Genomic DNA, 18440 nt, shown 5'->3' with positions numbered 1-18440 from the left:
GGTGGCACCCAACCTGACAGCTGAAATGTGAGCGGTAACGACAGGCACAGGGAGGGAGGGGAAACGAATTGCTGAAAAGCCAACTCCCAGCTCCGAAGAACATGCAAAGAAGGGAGCCCACACCCACACAGGCAGACAGACAGACAGCCACGTGCCAGACGGGGGGAAACCAGGTTAGCAGAACCCAGAGGTGTTCCAAACCCCCTCGAGAAGCCTCCTTGCCCATCCACACCGGGATGGATTTTCCTGTCCCCAGAACTTGAACAGTATCTACGGCTGGCGCCTACTCCTCTTTTCAGCCCTTCCTGCAGAGCCTGCTCGTGCGGTGAGGTCCCAGGGTGCTGGAACAAGGCTCACACTCACGCCTCCTGCTGCTGGCCGTGGCTCAGGAGAGCACCTCATATGTGGAAGATGCTGGGTGTGTGTTCATTAATGCAAAAGAAAAACAGCAAACCCGAGCATCTTCCTAAGGCCGCCTTAGAGAAAAAACTGTCCAAGATTTAGAGATGGAACAGGTGTGGGTCCTTCTACTGGAGCATTGAGAGGCAGGTGTCCAGCTGCCCAGAGGCACACTGGGGTTCGGCCTGCTATGGATGAGGACACTTACAGCTCTGTCGGGGTAGATGTTAATGTTTAGAAAACTGATAGCAAAAAACCCCACTTCTACCCAATGGTGACCCAAGTGAGTACTGTCCGGGAGATACAGATGCTTTCTGGCTTGGAGAAAAGATAGACCCAGTGCTCCGGTCATTGCCTTGTGGTCCATGCGCCAGCTTTGTATCTAACGTCACAATCTTCTTTTTTTTTAAAAAAAAAAAAAAAGATTTTATTTATTTATTTGACAGAGAGAGAGAAAATGCGCCCAAGCAGGGGGAGCAGGAGGCAGAGGGAGAAGGAGACTCCCCACTGAGCAAGGAGCCCGATGTGGGACTCGATCCCAGGGTCCCTGGATCATGACCTCAGCCAAAGGCAGATGCCTAACTGACTGAGTCACCCAGGTGCCCCTATATCAGCTGTTCTTTAATTAACTGTCCATGAACCGTATGCCATCTTACTGGTTTCCTCATTAATAGATGGATAAAATTTTGAAACATGCTCATTCTATTCTGTAAGAGAGTCATGTCTTTAACGTCTGGGAAATGATTCTCCAGGACTGGTTAGAATCGGGAGTGGTGCGCTCCCTGCATGTACCTACCCTAGGCAATCCATTAGTCATCTGAGACCTGGGGTGTTAATGTTCACTGGCTCGCACTTTTGTTTCCCCTAATACTGCTTCTAGGAGGTCTTTCAGGAGGAAGAGATCTTCGGGCCTTTGGAGAAAGTTTTAGAGAGGAAAAGAAAAATAGGACATCAGGACAACTGTCACCATGTAAGCTGGGACAAAGAAGAGGGGCCAGAGGCAATGACAGGCTATACCACATGCTGCCACACTTCGTGCTTCTGCACTGTCCCACCAGTGACTTGAATACCTTCCCTACTCAACTACTCACATCCCAAGGCCCAGCTCAAGGGCTCCTTCCCCCTGAAGTCTCCCTAACCATCCCCTTTGAGACCCGAGGAAGAGACGCTGTGGCCTCCCTTGTGGCAGTGTTGTGTAGGCCCTCCCTTTACAAGAGAACTTCACCATCTCTTCTCAGAACTGCGTGAAAGACTGCCTCCAGTGGAAAGCTGCCAGCTGCCTTCAACAGGAGTATGGCTCGAATATCCTATTCTGGGCATGTGTGGGTACATCCCCAGCTTGGAACAAAGAGGAGAAAGGAGGTTCTAGGAAAGATGAAACAGTCTTGGAAAAGGAAGGGCATCACCGATCCAAGCTAAGGCCACGTGTGCATCTCGGGGCCCCCCCGAAGCGGTGGGATAAGGCACGAAAACGCAGGTGTGTTCTAGAGAAGGAGCCTGAGGCAAGACCTTCTGGGGCTCAGGGTAGAGTCAACTCCGAGGAGATGGAGAAACTTCTCTGTACTTCTGAAACTCAGTCTTAATTTGGACGAATCTTTGTTCTCATCCTCTGGTAACAGATGCAAGGCAAAAAAAAGGGGGGGGGGCAGTGAACTCTACTGAGCTTGGCCCAAAACTTCAGAACTCCCTGCATTACCAGGGGGTCTGCTGGGGGAGAATCCCCGCCAGTGGCACATATAATGTCACGTTATAGTTAGCTGTGTCCACGCCTGTGGCTTCCCCTTGACAATGGACTCCTGGGGAACAGATACCGGCGTCTAATCATCTTTGTGTTCCCAGAAGGCAACACAGAGTTTGACAGATAGGAGGCTGTTTTTAAAGTCCCTGAATATGTATTTTGCTGCCCACCAAGCTCTCCTTTCAAATGGAGAATACCTGTGCATTTATTTTCAGACAGAGCACAGCAATGAAAAATCCCCAAACCCAAAGTAATACGTAACTTTAAAAAGGAAAGTGAAACAGAAAAGCTCTGGGGCCAGCAAAAGGAAGAAAAGGATTCACAGTGGTGTAGAACTTCTCTTGATCATGAGCAGAACAGAAGGCATCTGATTCTCCCCTGAATGGGGCTCAACGTGCAGGCAAAGGAACTTAACAGAATGACATCTGTAAACCACCTTCCAAGAAATGGCAAAGATACAGACCCAGAAAACAGGTGTGAAACTAATCTAGCAGGCAGAGGCCCAGAGGTGTCTGGCAAACCGGGGTAAGACAAGTTACCTTCCTAGGACATTTGCGCTTATAGGGAATATTTCACTACCATAAACTGGAAAGAGGAGCCAGAAGGCCTGAGTTCCTGCCACGATTCTATCTTGACCACGTATCAGCTCATATACTGAAATGGGATTCCACCATATACCGTTATTTCCCACTACATCCCCTAAATGCTTATCCTGGCATGGTCCACGCCAGGGGCAGACTCAAGGCCAGGGGGATAGTAAGGTGGCTGATGCCCAAATCCAGGAATCATGAGAAAAACCCTTAAACTGGCCGGTGCTGACTTGGAGATGAAGGCAAGGCCTGAACGGGGATGCAGGCTAGGCACCTGAAGATAAAGAAGTAAAAAAAATCAGAGGAAAGTGGGGACAGGGAGAGAAATCTGTTGGAGTATGCACCGACGTGAAACCTTTCCAAAATCAAAAAAAGAAAAGCAAAGAAAGCAAGCAGGTGTTGAATCTGTGCTGAAAACACGGATTACAGCTCAATGTTTTGTTTAGAAAACTCTATTTTTTTATTTGTTTATTTATTTAGGAATCTCTACACCCAAGGCGGGGCTCGAACTCACAACCCTGAGATCGAGAGTTGCACGCTCGCCCTTCACAGAGCCAGTCAGGCGTCCCCGGCTTGATGCTTTCTAATTTGCAATGACAAATGGGGAGATGGTGTGCCTTCCTACCGACGGAAATAAAATGCCCTTTTAGGCCTCTCTGCTCTATGCCCTTTCCCTGGAAATGAAAGAGGAGCTTCTCCATGACACACAGCAGAGTCACGGTCCTGCCTCGGACGCCGCCGAGCTCTGTGACCCGGGAGAAGTCAGCCTCCCTCTCTGGGTCTCAGATCCCTCACGTGTCCACTGAGGGGGCTGGACCTGGGTTACTGCCTCACCTGCCAGCTCTGGGCGCTCACACCAGAGGCCACGGGAACGCGGCTCTCGGAAGCTTCCGCATACCTCCTGCAGCTTCCAGAACGCCCGGGATCCTCCATCAAGCCGTTCTAGCAAATCGTATTTTCTGCTCCCTGCCTCACAGTCTAATTTGCCTCCCACGTGCTCTCGCAGATGGCCTGGCAAAAAGACCACCTGGGTGTCTGAGGCTCCAAGCCTTGGGGACAGAAGACAGCCCGCTGCGGTGGGCAAGAATGGGGAGACGTGGAGGAGGAGACAGGAGCGGCGGCTGCTCGGCGCAGCTTCCCTACGCCAGCGCCCACCCCTCCTTGGCTGCGGCCGGGAGTGGGGCGTAGGCTCTGGGTCACAGCTGCTCCCCAAGCAGGGCAGCAAAACCAAGGTGCCTTCATCCTCAATGTATCCGGATGGCAAAGATCATTCAGAAGCATGAAGTGGACCCCTCCTTTTCAAAATGGGGACCCAGAACTTAAATGTATCCTTCCGATGAGACTCCAAGAGTTGCTAGAAAGTTCCAGGGTGCAGAGCCAAGCAAAGGTCTCAAACGTCCTGCAGTTTGTCCTTGATACTGCCCTCAGCCCCGGTCAGAGGCTCCGTCCTGAGTCCCCAGTGTGTTAGAAAGTCCACCTGTGGGGGCGCCTGGGCAGCTGCCTTTGGCTCAGGTCATGATCCCAGGGTGCTGGGATGGAGCCCCGCATTGGGCTCCCTGCTCAGCGGGGAGCCTGCTTCTCCCTCTCCTTCTGCCTGCCACTCCCCCTGCTTGTGCTCTGTCAAAAAAATTAAAATCTTTAAAAAAAAATAAATAGAAGTCCACCTGTGTATACAATGGCCCCCCCTCCTCCTCCACCCTGCCTTAGTGGCCTCCTACCTACCCACTCTCCTCCCCCTCCACCAATCTCCCGACCCTGCAGACGACTTCCACTCAGCTCCTAGTAGAGCTGGAATCGGGCTTCTCCCATTTCTCCGGGGCCCTGAGGCCGGTGTTACAGCTCCAGCTCTCTTCTGCCTGCAAGCGGGCACGAGGCACCGCAGACAGGACATCCCCGCTTCCGCCCCGACTGGGAAGATGCAGTCCCGTCTTGCACATTAGAAACTGGACGAGAACTTCTCACAGAACATTTAAAAAACAAAACAAACAAAAAAAAAACCCCACCCATACTATACCTTGGTTAATTGAATTTAAATAAAAAAAAAAAAGAAACAATAAAAAAATAAAAATGTTAAAAAAAGAAACTTCTCACAAAGGACTCGTAATGGTGATGTCATTCTCTCTATTATTTAAATAGAGAGGTCATCAGTTTTCAAGTGAAAAAACTCAGGTGCAGCGACCAAATGGCTTGCCCACGGTCACACAGGCAGCTAGTGACAGAGCTGAAACCCAAGGCAAGGGCTCCCAACTCCCAGCTCAGCTACACGTGGGCTAACTGGACACTTACCCACTGGCTAGGAAACCTGCCTACTGTTTTTGGCATGGATCTGTCAGAAACTGTGTTCTTAGATCCAAATCGCCCTATTACAGGAAAAATTTGGAACACGGCTCATTCTACACTAGAGGCCACCAGAACTGTCTAAGGTGTGTCAGAGGTCTTGCTGGAAGGATAGATTCTCTGTCCCCTTCCTTTAGATTCAGGGCAGCTACACACGCGAGAAGGCCAGAGACGATCTGGGATGACAAGCAGGTGAGGGGTGCTGGCAAAGTGGCAATTTCCCTGGCGTGGTGACGTACCCCGCCTCCCCCCTCCCTGCTGCCCTGCTCCTCACACGGGGGCGGGGAGGGGTGCTGCGGGGTGGGGGGCAGGGGAGCACACCAGGACCCAACACAGGCCCCCAAACCTCTCTCTGTTCCATCTCACAGGGCACGGCCAGATGCGCGGCTGGGAGGGTCTCTGTGTCTCCATTGTGATTAGGTGGGTGAAGATAATTCTATTACCAGTAATAGCATGTTGTAAACATTCCGTCCCCACTTGTTAATTAGCACCAACCCCCCTTTCCTCCCAAATATGAAGCCACGCTGTATAATCATGGCATTTTGCGGATGATACTGTTTATTACATGCGGTATTTCAGTGGTTTGCGTGGGAGAAAGAATTAATTATAGCTCTCTGGTTCCAACCCGTTCTCAAACCCACCTCCGTCCTTCTCTCCCATTCCCCTCATATAGAAAGCCACAGATGTATAAATAAGCAGAGTAAATACGCAGTGCTCGTTCCCCACTGGCGGAGGAGGGGGGCGGGCAGAGCACCGGGGACCAGGCCCTGACTCCGAAGTCACGGGTCTGCCTCGGGCACCGGCACAGCCTGGCAGAGACGTCTTGGGGAAACCTCGACCTCTGGGCCCCAGCCTCCCTGTCCTCGAACGGGAATAACCAACCAGCCCCGTTCAGGCTCTAAGCTTGCCAGGAGGATGAAAACGATGAAACTCGGCCGGCTGTGCGAGGCCCCCCAGACAGGCAGTTGAAATCTTCCTAACTGCTCCCGGCATCTGCAGACTCCCTCCTGGAGAGTCTTCTGGAGGTATCCGTAGCCAGGTTTCTTAGGAAACCTAACTAAGGAACCAGAATCAGAATGATTGGAGACAAATACTAAGTTGGCGGCGGGGGCTGGTGGAAGTGAGGGGACTCCTTTGGGTATATATAAGCAGCAGGGGGCTGACTGTGGGTAGACAAAGAGGAGGTTCAAGCTAATGGAAGGTCAGAGACATCCCAGGTGGGTACAGAATTTGTGGGGAACCCTTACTTAAAAATTGGGTTTCATTTTTAATGAAATTCAGAGCAGAAAGGCAAAGGAGGATTGGGGTGATATATGGCTAAGGAGAAAAAAATATATAAATATATATATTACATAAGATATATAAAAAATATATGTACAAAAGAACTATTTATGTAATTCGCTTCATCTGAATCTGAAAATATGTAAACGAACCAGGCATAGAAGAAAAATGGAAAATAACAGAATTTGCTCAAAATACTGTAGATCTACATTAACACTGGAAAATAGTGGCTGGGCCCTGGGCCGTATCCTTGGGATGGAGGTGCCCAAGGCATTATTATTCTACAGAGGGGTCACAATTTGGCTTTTGTTATCAGGCATCGTAGAGGGTGAGGCATTTTATAATTTATAATCCCCCAAACAACTCTCACAGTTAGATATTATTACTGACCAGGAAACCGAAGCTAGAAAAAAGTAGGTATTTTGCCCAAGGCCACACAGCCCGTAGGTGGTAGAGCTAGGATTCAAACTCACACCCAACTCCTGAGCCGCCACACTGCGCTGACGCTCCTAGTAGACCGTAGGGTCCCTACTTTCTAGTAAGCCCAGATAGATAGGATGTGGGAGGCCAAGTCTGAACAAAATTCTCTCAGGCCCAAAGTCAAAGTGCTTGCCATCACCCTCCATTTCGCCACAGAAAAGCTCAGCCTATGTTTATCGTGCAAATTTGGAAGAAAAGTACCAAGACCAGCAAGAGTTGGGCTACAGGCTGACCTTCATGGAGCTGCTGCTTTCTTTCCAGTCTTCCCAGGGACTTCCGCAAGGTACAGAGGATGCTCTGTGGTTGTTAGAGGTAAAACCCTTGACTAACCTGTGCAGACTCAATCTTCAAGCAAAACCCCAGAAATGCAACTGCAAGTCGAGGAGAGTCCAAGTCATGAAGCTCACTGATAACTTATTGAGACCCAAAAAGGGAGGGGGGGGGTTTCCTTCAGTGTGTCCAGACTTTAGGAGGTACGATAACACAACTTAAAGAAACAGAGGATAAACTGCAAAAAGGAAGCCATCCCTTTGTCTAAAGAAAAAAGGAAAAAAATCCAGGCTAATAAATTCTTCCTAAATTAAAGCGAAAAGCTTTGTCTTTGTACTAACTCTGCCAAATGGAGTGCTGCGAACCCAAGAGTCCCTTGTCCAGTCAGCCTCCTCCAACCCAAACATGGCTCCCATAGGAGAAAAGCATGTGTGTGGCCTGTTGTAACCATGTGCACAAAAACCAGGGGGAAGAAGATAAAGGTGTTCTGGAGGGCAGGAGGGCATCTTTGCAGATTTCTGACATTTCTGGCTCAGGGACCTTACTCGTTGGACCACCAGCTACCAGTAGGTCCATCATGTCATGAGGCAAGGGTTTGGCATTTTGGGATGGGGATGGGGAGGCAGGGCTAGAACTGAGTTCTGAGCCCATCCCCCATCAGGGATGAATGCGTGCCCTCTCCTGACCCCTTAGTCACATCCCTCAAATCCTTCAAGACCCTTCAACTTCCGTCTTCACATGGAAGTCCTCTGGCTCCTTCATTCCTCCTGGATCAGAACATCTACTATACGTTATACTCTGGGTTGAAAAGCACTGATTCTGGAATCTTCACCCCTCTATTAGTTCTCTTTCTCTTTCCTGGTTTCAAACGCTTTACACTTCCTCTGAATCCCCATTAGCGCTGTGTAGAGTTGTCACTCAATAAATATCCTGCTGATTCAGTAAAAGATTTAGGAATTCCTGGGTGTCAAGGTTACCTCAAGACAGAGAGAAGGAAAAGAGGATGCAGATGGAGTTGCCCTGAGGGAGAGGAACCCTCATGAAGCACCCCGGAGGGCATCCTTCCCCGGTGACAAGCTCTCTTTCTCCAAGAGTAGAGGAAAAGTCTTGCAGGAGAAAAGGTGTTATTATATGCATTGTGAATTCCCAGCATCGAAATGCACCACAAGCGCAGAGGATCCAACTGCTGAGGATGGTGAGTTATTTACCTTAAATAACAGGACTTGGAGATGGTGTGCACACAACTTCTGGGAGCTTGGTAATGACTCACGGGAAGTCTTTTTCTCAGACATCCTGCAGGTTTGGCAAGAGGACATGCCCGATGCAAACCCCACTGGAAATTAGATCTGCTTTGCCTCGGAATCGGGAACGTACTCCTCAGTCTTGTTCCTAAATCCACTTCCAAAAGGGGCCCCCAAAATGCTGCTGTCCACAACACCAGATTTCAGTGTGGATCTTCTCTCCCCCCGCTCAGGCTCACAACTCCCAGGTCTCCTTCTCAGCTGCTGGATAGAGTCGAAAGCCTGCCATGTATGATCCTTGGTTACTCAAGCCCAGTTTGGAAAAAGAAATCCAACCACAAAAGCCATTAGAGGACAACTGCGGGCATCAGAATATGAACCAGGCATAGGTGGTGTCGAGAAAGGACTGTCCACTTTGTTGGGTGTGATCCTTGCCATGTGGGTCTGGGGGTACGCTGACTTACTCAGGGTCCCCAAGCCCTTCACGTACACTGAACTGGTTCACTAATGATCAAAACATTTTTGTTAGATAGACAGTGAAGAAGAAAGAGGGAGTAAATGCCATAAAATATTAGCATTTATTAGATCGGTTTTGTGGATCTCCGTATGGCTCTGTTGCCCTCAAGTACAGAAGTGAAAATGTTCTTCGAGGAAATACACAGCAGAAGTTTATGTGTGATCAGAGATTGAGATCTAAGGACAGAACTAGGAAATGATGATCCTTGCCTCTGAATCCCAAACCGTACGTGACATCTCCAATCACACGGCCTCCCAGGCCAGGCAGCTTGAGACTTTTGTTTAGAAACTGAGACATGGGTATCTGGGTATTCACTGCCCACTCCTGCTTTTTTTTTTTTTTTCTTTTTAACTTATGTGCATGTTTAAAATCCCTACCTCAAAAAATCACTTTATCTTCCCACTCTGGAAGTAGATAGGTATTACTGCCATGTTACAGAGATGGTCTTAGAGATGGCACAGATACTGGTAAAAATGAGTTACTACTCACTATCCTAACCATCTACCATATGTGTTCCCATTAAATGGGTCCAATAAACCATTAAAAGCAGGATATTTATTGAGTGACAACTCTAAAGCACTAATGGGAATTCAGAATTATGTCAATCCCTAAAAAAAAAAAAAAAAATTATCATACGATCTAGCAATCCCACTTCTGTCTGTACACCAGAAAGAGGTGAGAGTGGAAAGTTGAGCAGGTGTTTGTATGCCCGTGTTCCTAGCAGCTCTGTTCACAACAGCCCAAAGGCAGAAGCAACACAAATGTCCAGAGAAAGATGAGCGGATGAACGGAAGTGGTATATCCACACAATGGAACATTATCTGGCCTTAAACAAAGGAAGGAAATCCTGTCACGTGCTTCAGCCTGGGTGAGCCTTGAGGACATGATGCTCTGTGAAATAAGGCAGCCACAGAACAGCGAATACTGTAGGACTCCACTACTGTGGGACATCTGGAACAACCAATCCACACGAAAGCAGGACGGTGGTTACCAGCCACTGGGGAGGGGGAATGGGGAGCTGGTGTCCACTGGGTGCAGAGTTTCGGGTGAGGAAAATGAAAGAGCTCTGGACGGATGGTGGTGTTGGCTGCACTTAATGTTCATTTATTAAATGCTACAAAAACTGTACACTTGGAATGATTAAAATGGGGGATGCTGGGTGGCCCAGTTGGTTAAGCGTCCAACCCTTGGTTTTGGCTCAGGCCAGATCTCAGGATGGTGAGACTGAACCTCGTGTCCTGAGCTCTGCACTCAGCAGGGAGTCTGCTTGAGAGGCTTTCCTCCTCCCTCTCCCTCTGTTCCTCCACTGCTGTGCACTGTCCCCCCCCCCCTACTCACATGCTGGCGAGTGCTCGCTAAAATAAATAAAATCATGAAAAAAAGGCTGAAATGGTAAATTTCAAACTATGCATGTAATTCTCCACAATAACAAGATTTCATAGTACAGAGCTGAAAGAAAGAAACTAGATACACGCACAGGAAGCTTCCTCGGCCTGATCTTCGAGGCCATCTGGCTCTGCTGACTGTTCCCACCCAGCGCAGGGCCCTGTGCACACCCCACAGCACCCAGCCTCCTTGGGCCTTTCTTCTTGCTTGGCCTGCCATTTGAACTCTGTCCCCCTTGTCCATCTGTCAAATCTCCCCCTTCTCAGAGTCAAGCTCAGATGCCATCTTTAAAAAAAAAAAAAACCTCCTGACCAGAGCGATCCTTTCCTTCTCTGATTCCCGCTGCATTATTATTTATATTCTCTGCAAATTCTCATTTGCTCTTAAAAACAAAATCAATGCTTAGATACTGGCCAAGGCTGAGCATACTGCATCTATAGCTCATTTGAAAGTCCCTGCCGATGTGCAGGGGCATAAATTTTCTTGCAAGGAAATATGCCCATTAGAAAGGTTATGGTTAGCATGGGATTGAGAGCGAAAGGTCATAGCTGGGCAATTATGATCCTTACCTCAATCCCAAGCTTTGTCTAACATTTCTAACCAAATGTCATCTCAGGGTGGATCAGGCAGTCTCAGAATTTCTGCTTCTGAAAACCTAAAGGCAAGGTAAGTCAGGGATAGAAGGTAGCAAGCGTCCTTAAAACCTTGCCAGCCTGTCCGACCTGGCCATGAGGCTGGTCCCTCTGGAGACAGAGAGATGTGGGCAGAGAGTTCTGATTTCCCTAACAAGTAAAGACTACTTGATTCTGAGCGGGAGCTGATCCCTCCAAAACCACGGTAAGGCATTTTTGTGAACAGCATATAGTATACGAAAACACAAGAAAGCAAGAAATGGTCACTGAGCCGCCAAAGCTCGTTCACGGCAGCAAAGTGTGGGCTAGACTTGGAGCCCACAGTGCACGTGAGAAACAATAACATTGGAACCACATCCTGACTCCAGAGGAGGAGGGCTGCCCCCAAAACGCGGGGGAGAAGGGAGGAGGAAGGCGCAGAGAGAAGGGACGAGTCACCCTCTAACTCAATCTTGGCTTGTCCTGCTCTCATTCTCTCCTTTAAGCCTAAATGATTTTCTTTTCTTTTCTTGAAGGGAATTCGAACTTGAAAAGAAATGGATTTTAGTGCTTGAAGTATTTCTAGGTGAGAAGCTTAAATGTCTCTTAGTAGTAATTGCTTGGGCCTAGAACAAGGTGTTTGCCAGCCACGCGCTGGGTCCCTGAAGGCTACCTCTGTCAGATACTGCTTCGTTCCCAAAGCAGCTATATTTTTTAAAGGAAAAAGAGAATCTCTCGTTACTTTCCAGAGATTCCAAGCAAGCAGATCAGGAGCCATCCCTGCTGAAAGACAGGTCTCTGGAAACATCCTTTCTCCCCCATTTTTTGAATGAGTCCTTGTTCAGACCCAGAAATTTCTTGTCGAACTGTAGGCCCCACACAAATGTCTCCATTCAGATTTATTTAGACATCTCTCAACAATTCACAGTGTCTTTCACACTGTCCAAAGGAAGTTCTGGAAATAAAGGGGATTGTCACTCTATTGATATCTCTGATGGCATGGTGCTGTCTAGCGATGGCCGGTGTAGTTGGTGTACTAATGGGTGTCACTCCTGGACAGTCAGAGGTCTCAAGGATCTAGGAATATTGGGACCTCCTACATGCACCACCCGTCCCAGTTCTCAATGATGAAGACATAAGAACTCTCACATAAACTCTCTTTTACTATATATACTAAGTTGTGTACAGATAGACCCTTTTTTCCATTAGGCTGTATAAATGGAAGTCCAGGCCAGAATATGACCCAGTTTCAAAATCAATTTACTAGAGAGACCACTCCATGGGTCCAGAAGGGGCCATTAGGAGGGCAAAATGACATGCTCGTTATGGCAAGCTGGTAACAGAGAAATAGATACGCTTTCCCTTTTATGTCATATGTTATGTGGGTAATTGACGGGAGAGCTACACATTTTGTACTACGAATTTTCTATTTATACCTCCTGGAACTAATAAGAATAGTGGTATCAGGAAAGAGTGATGAACTTGCTGGTATGTTCCTGCTGACTGCAGTCCAGAGCTAGGATTTTGTTTCTGCCAACATAAAGAAACCCAGGAAGGCCCACTTCCCAGACCCAGTTAATCAGGTTGCGAAGACATTACACCAGACTCGGCTGGGCTTCGGAACCTAGAAAGGTCTACTGACTCTTTACTGCTGCCAGGAGCAAGCTTACCACAGCTCAGCATTGGGACCATCACGGGACACGAATGTGGGTACTTTTGCAAAAATGGTGCTTTTAAAATTCCTGCAACTTGGGGCAGGGGGGGAGTTGAGGGGAGACAAGAAAAGATTTAACATCTATAAAATGTCCAATTATAAGCATACAAGTTAGTATTGGTAGATGCACTGGCTGCTATTCTACTTACCACCTCAAATTTAAAATTTTTTTTAAGTGTATTGAGCTATAGTTGACAATTTACCAACGTATATATTTAACATGTATGATCTGATAGACTTATACATTGTGAAATACCACAGACTAATTCATACATCCATCACCTCACATACTCACCCCTCTCGTTTGTTGGTTTGTGGTGAGAACAGTTAAGATCCACCCTTCCAGCAAATTTCAAGTATACGATACAATATTGTTAACTACAGTCATATCGCTATACATCGGGTCTCCAGAACTTACTTACTTTACATAACTGAAAATTTGTATCACTTGACTAATATTTCCCCACATCACCCTCCCCCCCAGCCCCTGGTAACCACCCTTCTACTTTCTGTTTGTAGGAATTTGACATTTTTAGATTCCACAAATAAGTGAGTTCATGCAGTGTTTGGCTTTCTGCCTCTGGCTTATTTCAGTCAGTATAATGTTCCCCAGGTCCTCCGCATTGTCACAAATGGCAGGATTTTCTTTTATGTGTAACACATACACACAGGAATATCATCCAGCTTTAAAATGGAAGAAAATATGCATGTTATACATAACATGTAAATACACACACAGACATATACATATATACACATATATGTCCTTTATCCACTCATCTTTTGACCAACATCTGGGTTGTTTCCATATCTTGGCCATGGTGAAAAGTGTTGACATGAACAGGGGAGTTGCAGACCTCTCTGAAATACTGATTTCATTTCCTTTGGCTACATACCCAGAAGTGGGATTGCTGGATCACAGAGCAGTCCTGTCTTTAATTTGCTGAGGAAACTCCATGCTGCTTTCCATAAAGGCTGTACCAACGAAGACATCTGCAATTCTTGCAGAGTTTCCAGGAAACGGAGATATTTGATTTTACCCAGGCTCGGTTTGTGCAGATCTTTGGAAATGAGCGAAAGCCTTGCTGACTGCTACCTAAATCAGCCCCATGCTGTATAAAATTGCCAGCGTTGAGAAAATTTCAGAACCTCGACGGAGCTGGGCGTGGGGCTGCTCACCAGGCTGCCTTGGCCGGTGGGAAGAGTTCATGTCAACCTGGGGTAGTTATTACTCTAGTCCTTTCAAACGAAATCCTCAACCTCTTTTAGGATTAGGTTTCTGGGTATCACAGGAGGGTCCTTCTGACTGGCAGGAAGAGGCTTAGGCGGGGAGCGTAAGAGCTCAGGAGGAAGAAACGATGATGAATCGTCTTCCTTGTGGCTCGGAAGAAATTAGCACGAATCAATTAAAGTGACAGGACTATTTTCCACCTAGAGAAAAGCAGCTCCACACTTAGTAGGTTCAGGTACACCCACCCCAAACCGGGCGGTCACACGAGTGACACGCTTTTGCAAGCAGAAAGGCACGCTAATCATTTACGGCAGACACACATCTCTCCTGTCAGAGCCTGACTGTTTGGGGGACACGATGGAGACAAGTCAAGGTGCACTGGGAGCACCTTACGATGAGCCTGGGGTGGGACGAGGTCTGGAGGAATCAGAGACACACCTGAGCTGCTTCCTGCTGCTCCCTGGGAACCCTTAGGTCACCTGACAGACACGCAAGCTGAAACGGTAATTTCCCAGTAAGGACCACAGGAGCGCAGGCAGAGAGATCTTACGTAAGCCATCGAGATGTACTCAAATGCCGAAATGGACACAATCTGACAACACTGAAACCACACACCCCAAAGAGTCAGCTGCGGGAAGGCTAAAAGGGGGTGTCGCCTGGCAACTTCTGCAAGTAAGTACAGGTGAGTGGAAGGGGTGTTTAGAGGGCAGGTGGGCTGAGGGTGAAGAAGGGGCGACCAGCGGGGTGACCGTGCAGGAGGGGAGACGACAGCGTGAGTTTCAGGTTGTGCGACGGAAGAACAGAGCAGGCGTGGGTGGATGCGAGGCCCAGAAATGGAACAGCTGTGGGAGAGCCATGTGGTGACAGGAGACAAGTGTCAGGCCACGGGGAATGGTGGCAGGAGGCGGTGGGCGGGCAGAGGGAGTCCACGCCACCGGGTGGCAGAAATGGGTGAATGCGTGGATGCCTCACGCTTCTCCTTTATTAAAGAGGGGTCTGCTTCGAAGGAGCGTCTCCTCCCTAAAAACTCCTCAAGGTCCTGGTCCACAGTGGAATAAGGGAAGATGGCCAGGAGGAGGGATACATCTGTCCCCAAATCCGTTTTAGGCCGGGACAAATGCTGTCCTGTAATTCACTTCTGACCTATTTAGATTAACCAGAGAGAAAGTCTGCAGCCCTAGGAACTAGAAGCAGGAGGAGAATTTCTGCCCCTGACTAGAAATGAAGAGGACCGGTTATAAGGAGCTAAAGGGATTCCGCACTATCTTCTTCTGAGGGCCGCTCCTCTGCAGATGATGCACTCGGGACTTGCAACATGGAGTTACCATGAAAATAGAGGACGCCACATGTGAGGTGTTTAGCCTACTGTCTGACACACTGTAAATGGTCAATGAACAAAATAAATATTATGTAGGGTTCTGTGCACTCTAACATTCTGAGGTTCTATGAAATCCTGTCAAAACTAGTTTTATCTTCCTCCAAAGTAGGAGGACTGTGAATGCCCCGAAATTGCATGCAAAGTGGAGACTGTAGGAGACTCGCCTGCCTAGCTCACGATGTTCTCCCTATTTCTGGGAATGGCCTCATGCTACACAAAATGGATCTTAATGAGCACACCACCCTTCTGGTGTAGCTGACTGGACTGACTCAAGCTAGGACAATGAACTTATTTCGCTTGCAGATTTCTGAAGTTTGGAGGTTGATGTGGACATGGGGGCTTCTTGGAGCTGAGTCAGAAAGGAGAGCCCCCCACCCCCAGACTCCAGCTGCTGAACCCCCCCGCGCCTGCTCTGGTTCCTGCCCTGCTCTCATCTACATTGTTTACCTCTTACTCTATTCCGTGAGCTACCCCAGCATCCTTCTTTTTTGTTTACATTGGCTGGAGTTGATTTCCACTGCTTATCAACCAATGATGCGCACATGTACGTGCATCCATGATTGCATTACTTAGAAAGAAAATCCACAGTTTTCATAAGAGTTACAGGGTCTTCTTTACTTCACCCTGCATGACCCTGCATGACTAAAACCCAAGATACAAGACCCTCATGAAGGCAGGTAATAGCTCAACAGAGAGCAGAAGTAGCATGCCATTTGACTCACTGAAAAGCAAAGTTCCCAAGGGTGAATTTTAATGCTTTTGACTTCTCCCATACTTGAGAGTCCAGGGAACAGTGCTGAAATTTCTGCCAAGTCCCCAAACAAATTCTCTGCACTAGAATGCCACCAATAAGTAGATATGATTTTTAAGTCACAAGTCTTCCCAGGAGAAGAAAGAGCTGAAGGAGGAAAGAGAAAAGACTAATTATATCCACAACAATTCAAAGCCTAGGAGATGGGAGCAAAATTTCAAAACCCCCTAAGTCTTCTAGAGGCCATCTGTCCACAGGACCCCTGGGTTTCCGGGTTCTGTGATTGCAATGAATGCATGCAGAAAAGTAGAGGACTACAGTGCCAAGTTCAAAGACCCAAGGAAAATCCTATCATTGTTATGCAATGAGTTTAAAAAGAGGCCCCAGAAGATAGTCTGGTGATCTCTTTGTAGCTCAACAAAGCCTAGGTGAGGCCCAATTATGTATATAGAACTCAAGGGATCTGGCTCAACTTTAAGGGCTGGTCTTGCAACATGTTATTCTATTTCAGTAATGGACACATTGCGTGAGCTCAAGATGTAGCATAATTAAGGACCCCAAAACATCAGGTGCAGAGGCATGAGAGTTATTTAGAAAATGTGAAAAGCTGGGAAAGGATTCTCTTCTTGGTGGGAAAAAAAAAACGAGGGGACCTTTTCAAAACTCATATAAATTTAAGTTAGGATGGTCACTTGCAGTCAAGAACGCATTGGGTTTAATTTTGAATTCAGGGATTCATAACAAACTTAGAAAGAAGGTTTATCTGGGAAGGAAGGAGTGTGGAAAGGGTGATGTAAGAATACCAGTGTTCTCTGTCAGGGTAAGAAGACTAATTATGTACAATGGCTTCCCACACCAGAAAGACTATCAAAATAGTAGATTATCAGTGAGATCTGGAGTACAACTTGACCTACAGAAAGTGGTGAGAATACATTTCAAAACATATAAATATACAACTCAGAAGAAAATAACTATATAACCCTATTAAAAATGGGCAAAGGACCTAAAAGACATATTTCCAAAGAAGACACATGGCCAACGGATATATGAAAAGGTGCTCGACATCACCAATCATCAGGGAAATGCAAATCAAAACCACAAGGAGATATCACCTTATACATGTTAGAATGGCTATTATCAAAAAGACAAGAGAGAACTGCTGGTGAGGATGTGGAGGTAAGAGAACCCTCAGGCAGTGGTGGTGGGAGTGCAAACTGTAGGGCTACTATGGAAGGCAATATGGCAGATCCTCAAGAACTTAAAAACAGAACCACCACATGATGGATCAATTCCACTTCTGGGTATATATTCAAAAGCGACGAAATCAGTATCTCAAAGAGACACCTGTACTCCCAGGCTCACTGCAACATCATTTACAACAGCCAAGACATGGAAACAACCGAAGTGTCCATCAATGGAAAAATGGATAAAGAAAATGTAGTGCACGTATATAACGGAACATCATTCAGTTTGAGAGAAGGAAACCCTCTCATGTCTGATGACATGGGTGAGACTGGAGGATGAAATAAGTGAAATAAGCCAGACAAAGACAGACAAATACTGCATGGTATTCCTTATATGTGGAATCTAAATAAGTAAGTAAAGTTGAACTCATAGAAATGGAGTAGAAAACTGGTTTGCCAGGGGCTGGGGCTGGGGCTGGGGCTGGGGAGAGGTCAGTAAAAGGGTACAAACTTCCAGTTATAAGATGAATAAAGTCTGAGGATCTAACAGAACATGGTGACTACAGTTAATAATACTATAGTGTACAAATGAAATCTGCTGAGAGATTAGAACTTAAATATTCTCTCTCTCACACACACACATACACACACAGGCAATTATGGGAGGTGATGGATGTGTTGATTAATTCAATGGGAGCAATCCCTTCACAATGTGTATAAAAAGCATCATGTTGTATATTTTAAATGTCTTACAATCTTATTAATCAGTGATATCTCAGTACAGCTGGGGTGCTTACGAAAAAATACAGGAAGCGGAGTAACTCTGGCAGTGAATAGTCTCCTCCACGTGTTAAAAACAAAAGCACTTTTAAGAGCAATTTCAACACCAGGTGACCTCAAACCAAGTAGAGACATCAGTGGCAGCTAAGGAATTAAGGTCGTGCATGGGCACCGCTTGGCGCAGAGAGATGGGTTTGTTCTCCAGGTTCCCAAAGGAAGTGGGGTGGGAGGACATGGCGGGGAAAGGTACCAGGAAGGAGGTTAAGGGAGCTTCTATGCATTCACATTGGCAGGTGTTACTATGATTTCTGCATCTGCTCAAGAGACTCTAGGGACACAGAAGGACTCACTACTTTGCTGAAGCACAACTTTGAATTGGGGCTTGTTTGTAGGACTGAATCACTAAGCCAGGGAGAAAAGTGAGTCTACTACCTGGCCTACCCAACTCAATGCATTAGTGCTGTTTCTCTGTCGTCACACGTGCATTAACACTCATAAAGTGATTATTCTTTTAAATTGCCTTTTTTGTGGAAAAAAAAAAGTCCATTAAAG

The 18440-nt window shown here is 47.1% G+C and overlaps 1 protein-coding gene across 1 annotated transcript in view; it reads right to left on the bottom strand.

The window, feature by feature from the left end:
• TMEM178B (transmembrane protein 178B) overlaps positions 1 to 18440 on the bottom strand; it is a gene marked incomplete at both ends in the record, with an annotated part of 330511 nt that overhangs the window by 57712 nt on the left and 254359 nt on the right. The window lies entirely within an intron of this gene.

Source organism: Martes martes (assembly GCF_963455335.1).
Source record: "Martes martes genome assembly, chromosome: 11".
Classification (NCBI taxonomy): Eukaryota; Metazoa; Chordata; class Mammalia; order Carnivora; family Mustelidae; genus Martes; species Martes martes.
The sequence above is the reverse complement of the archived record's forward strand: the minus strand, read 5'-3'. Positions and strand labels throughout refer to the sequence as shown.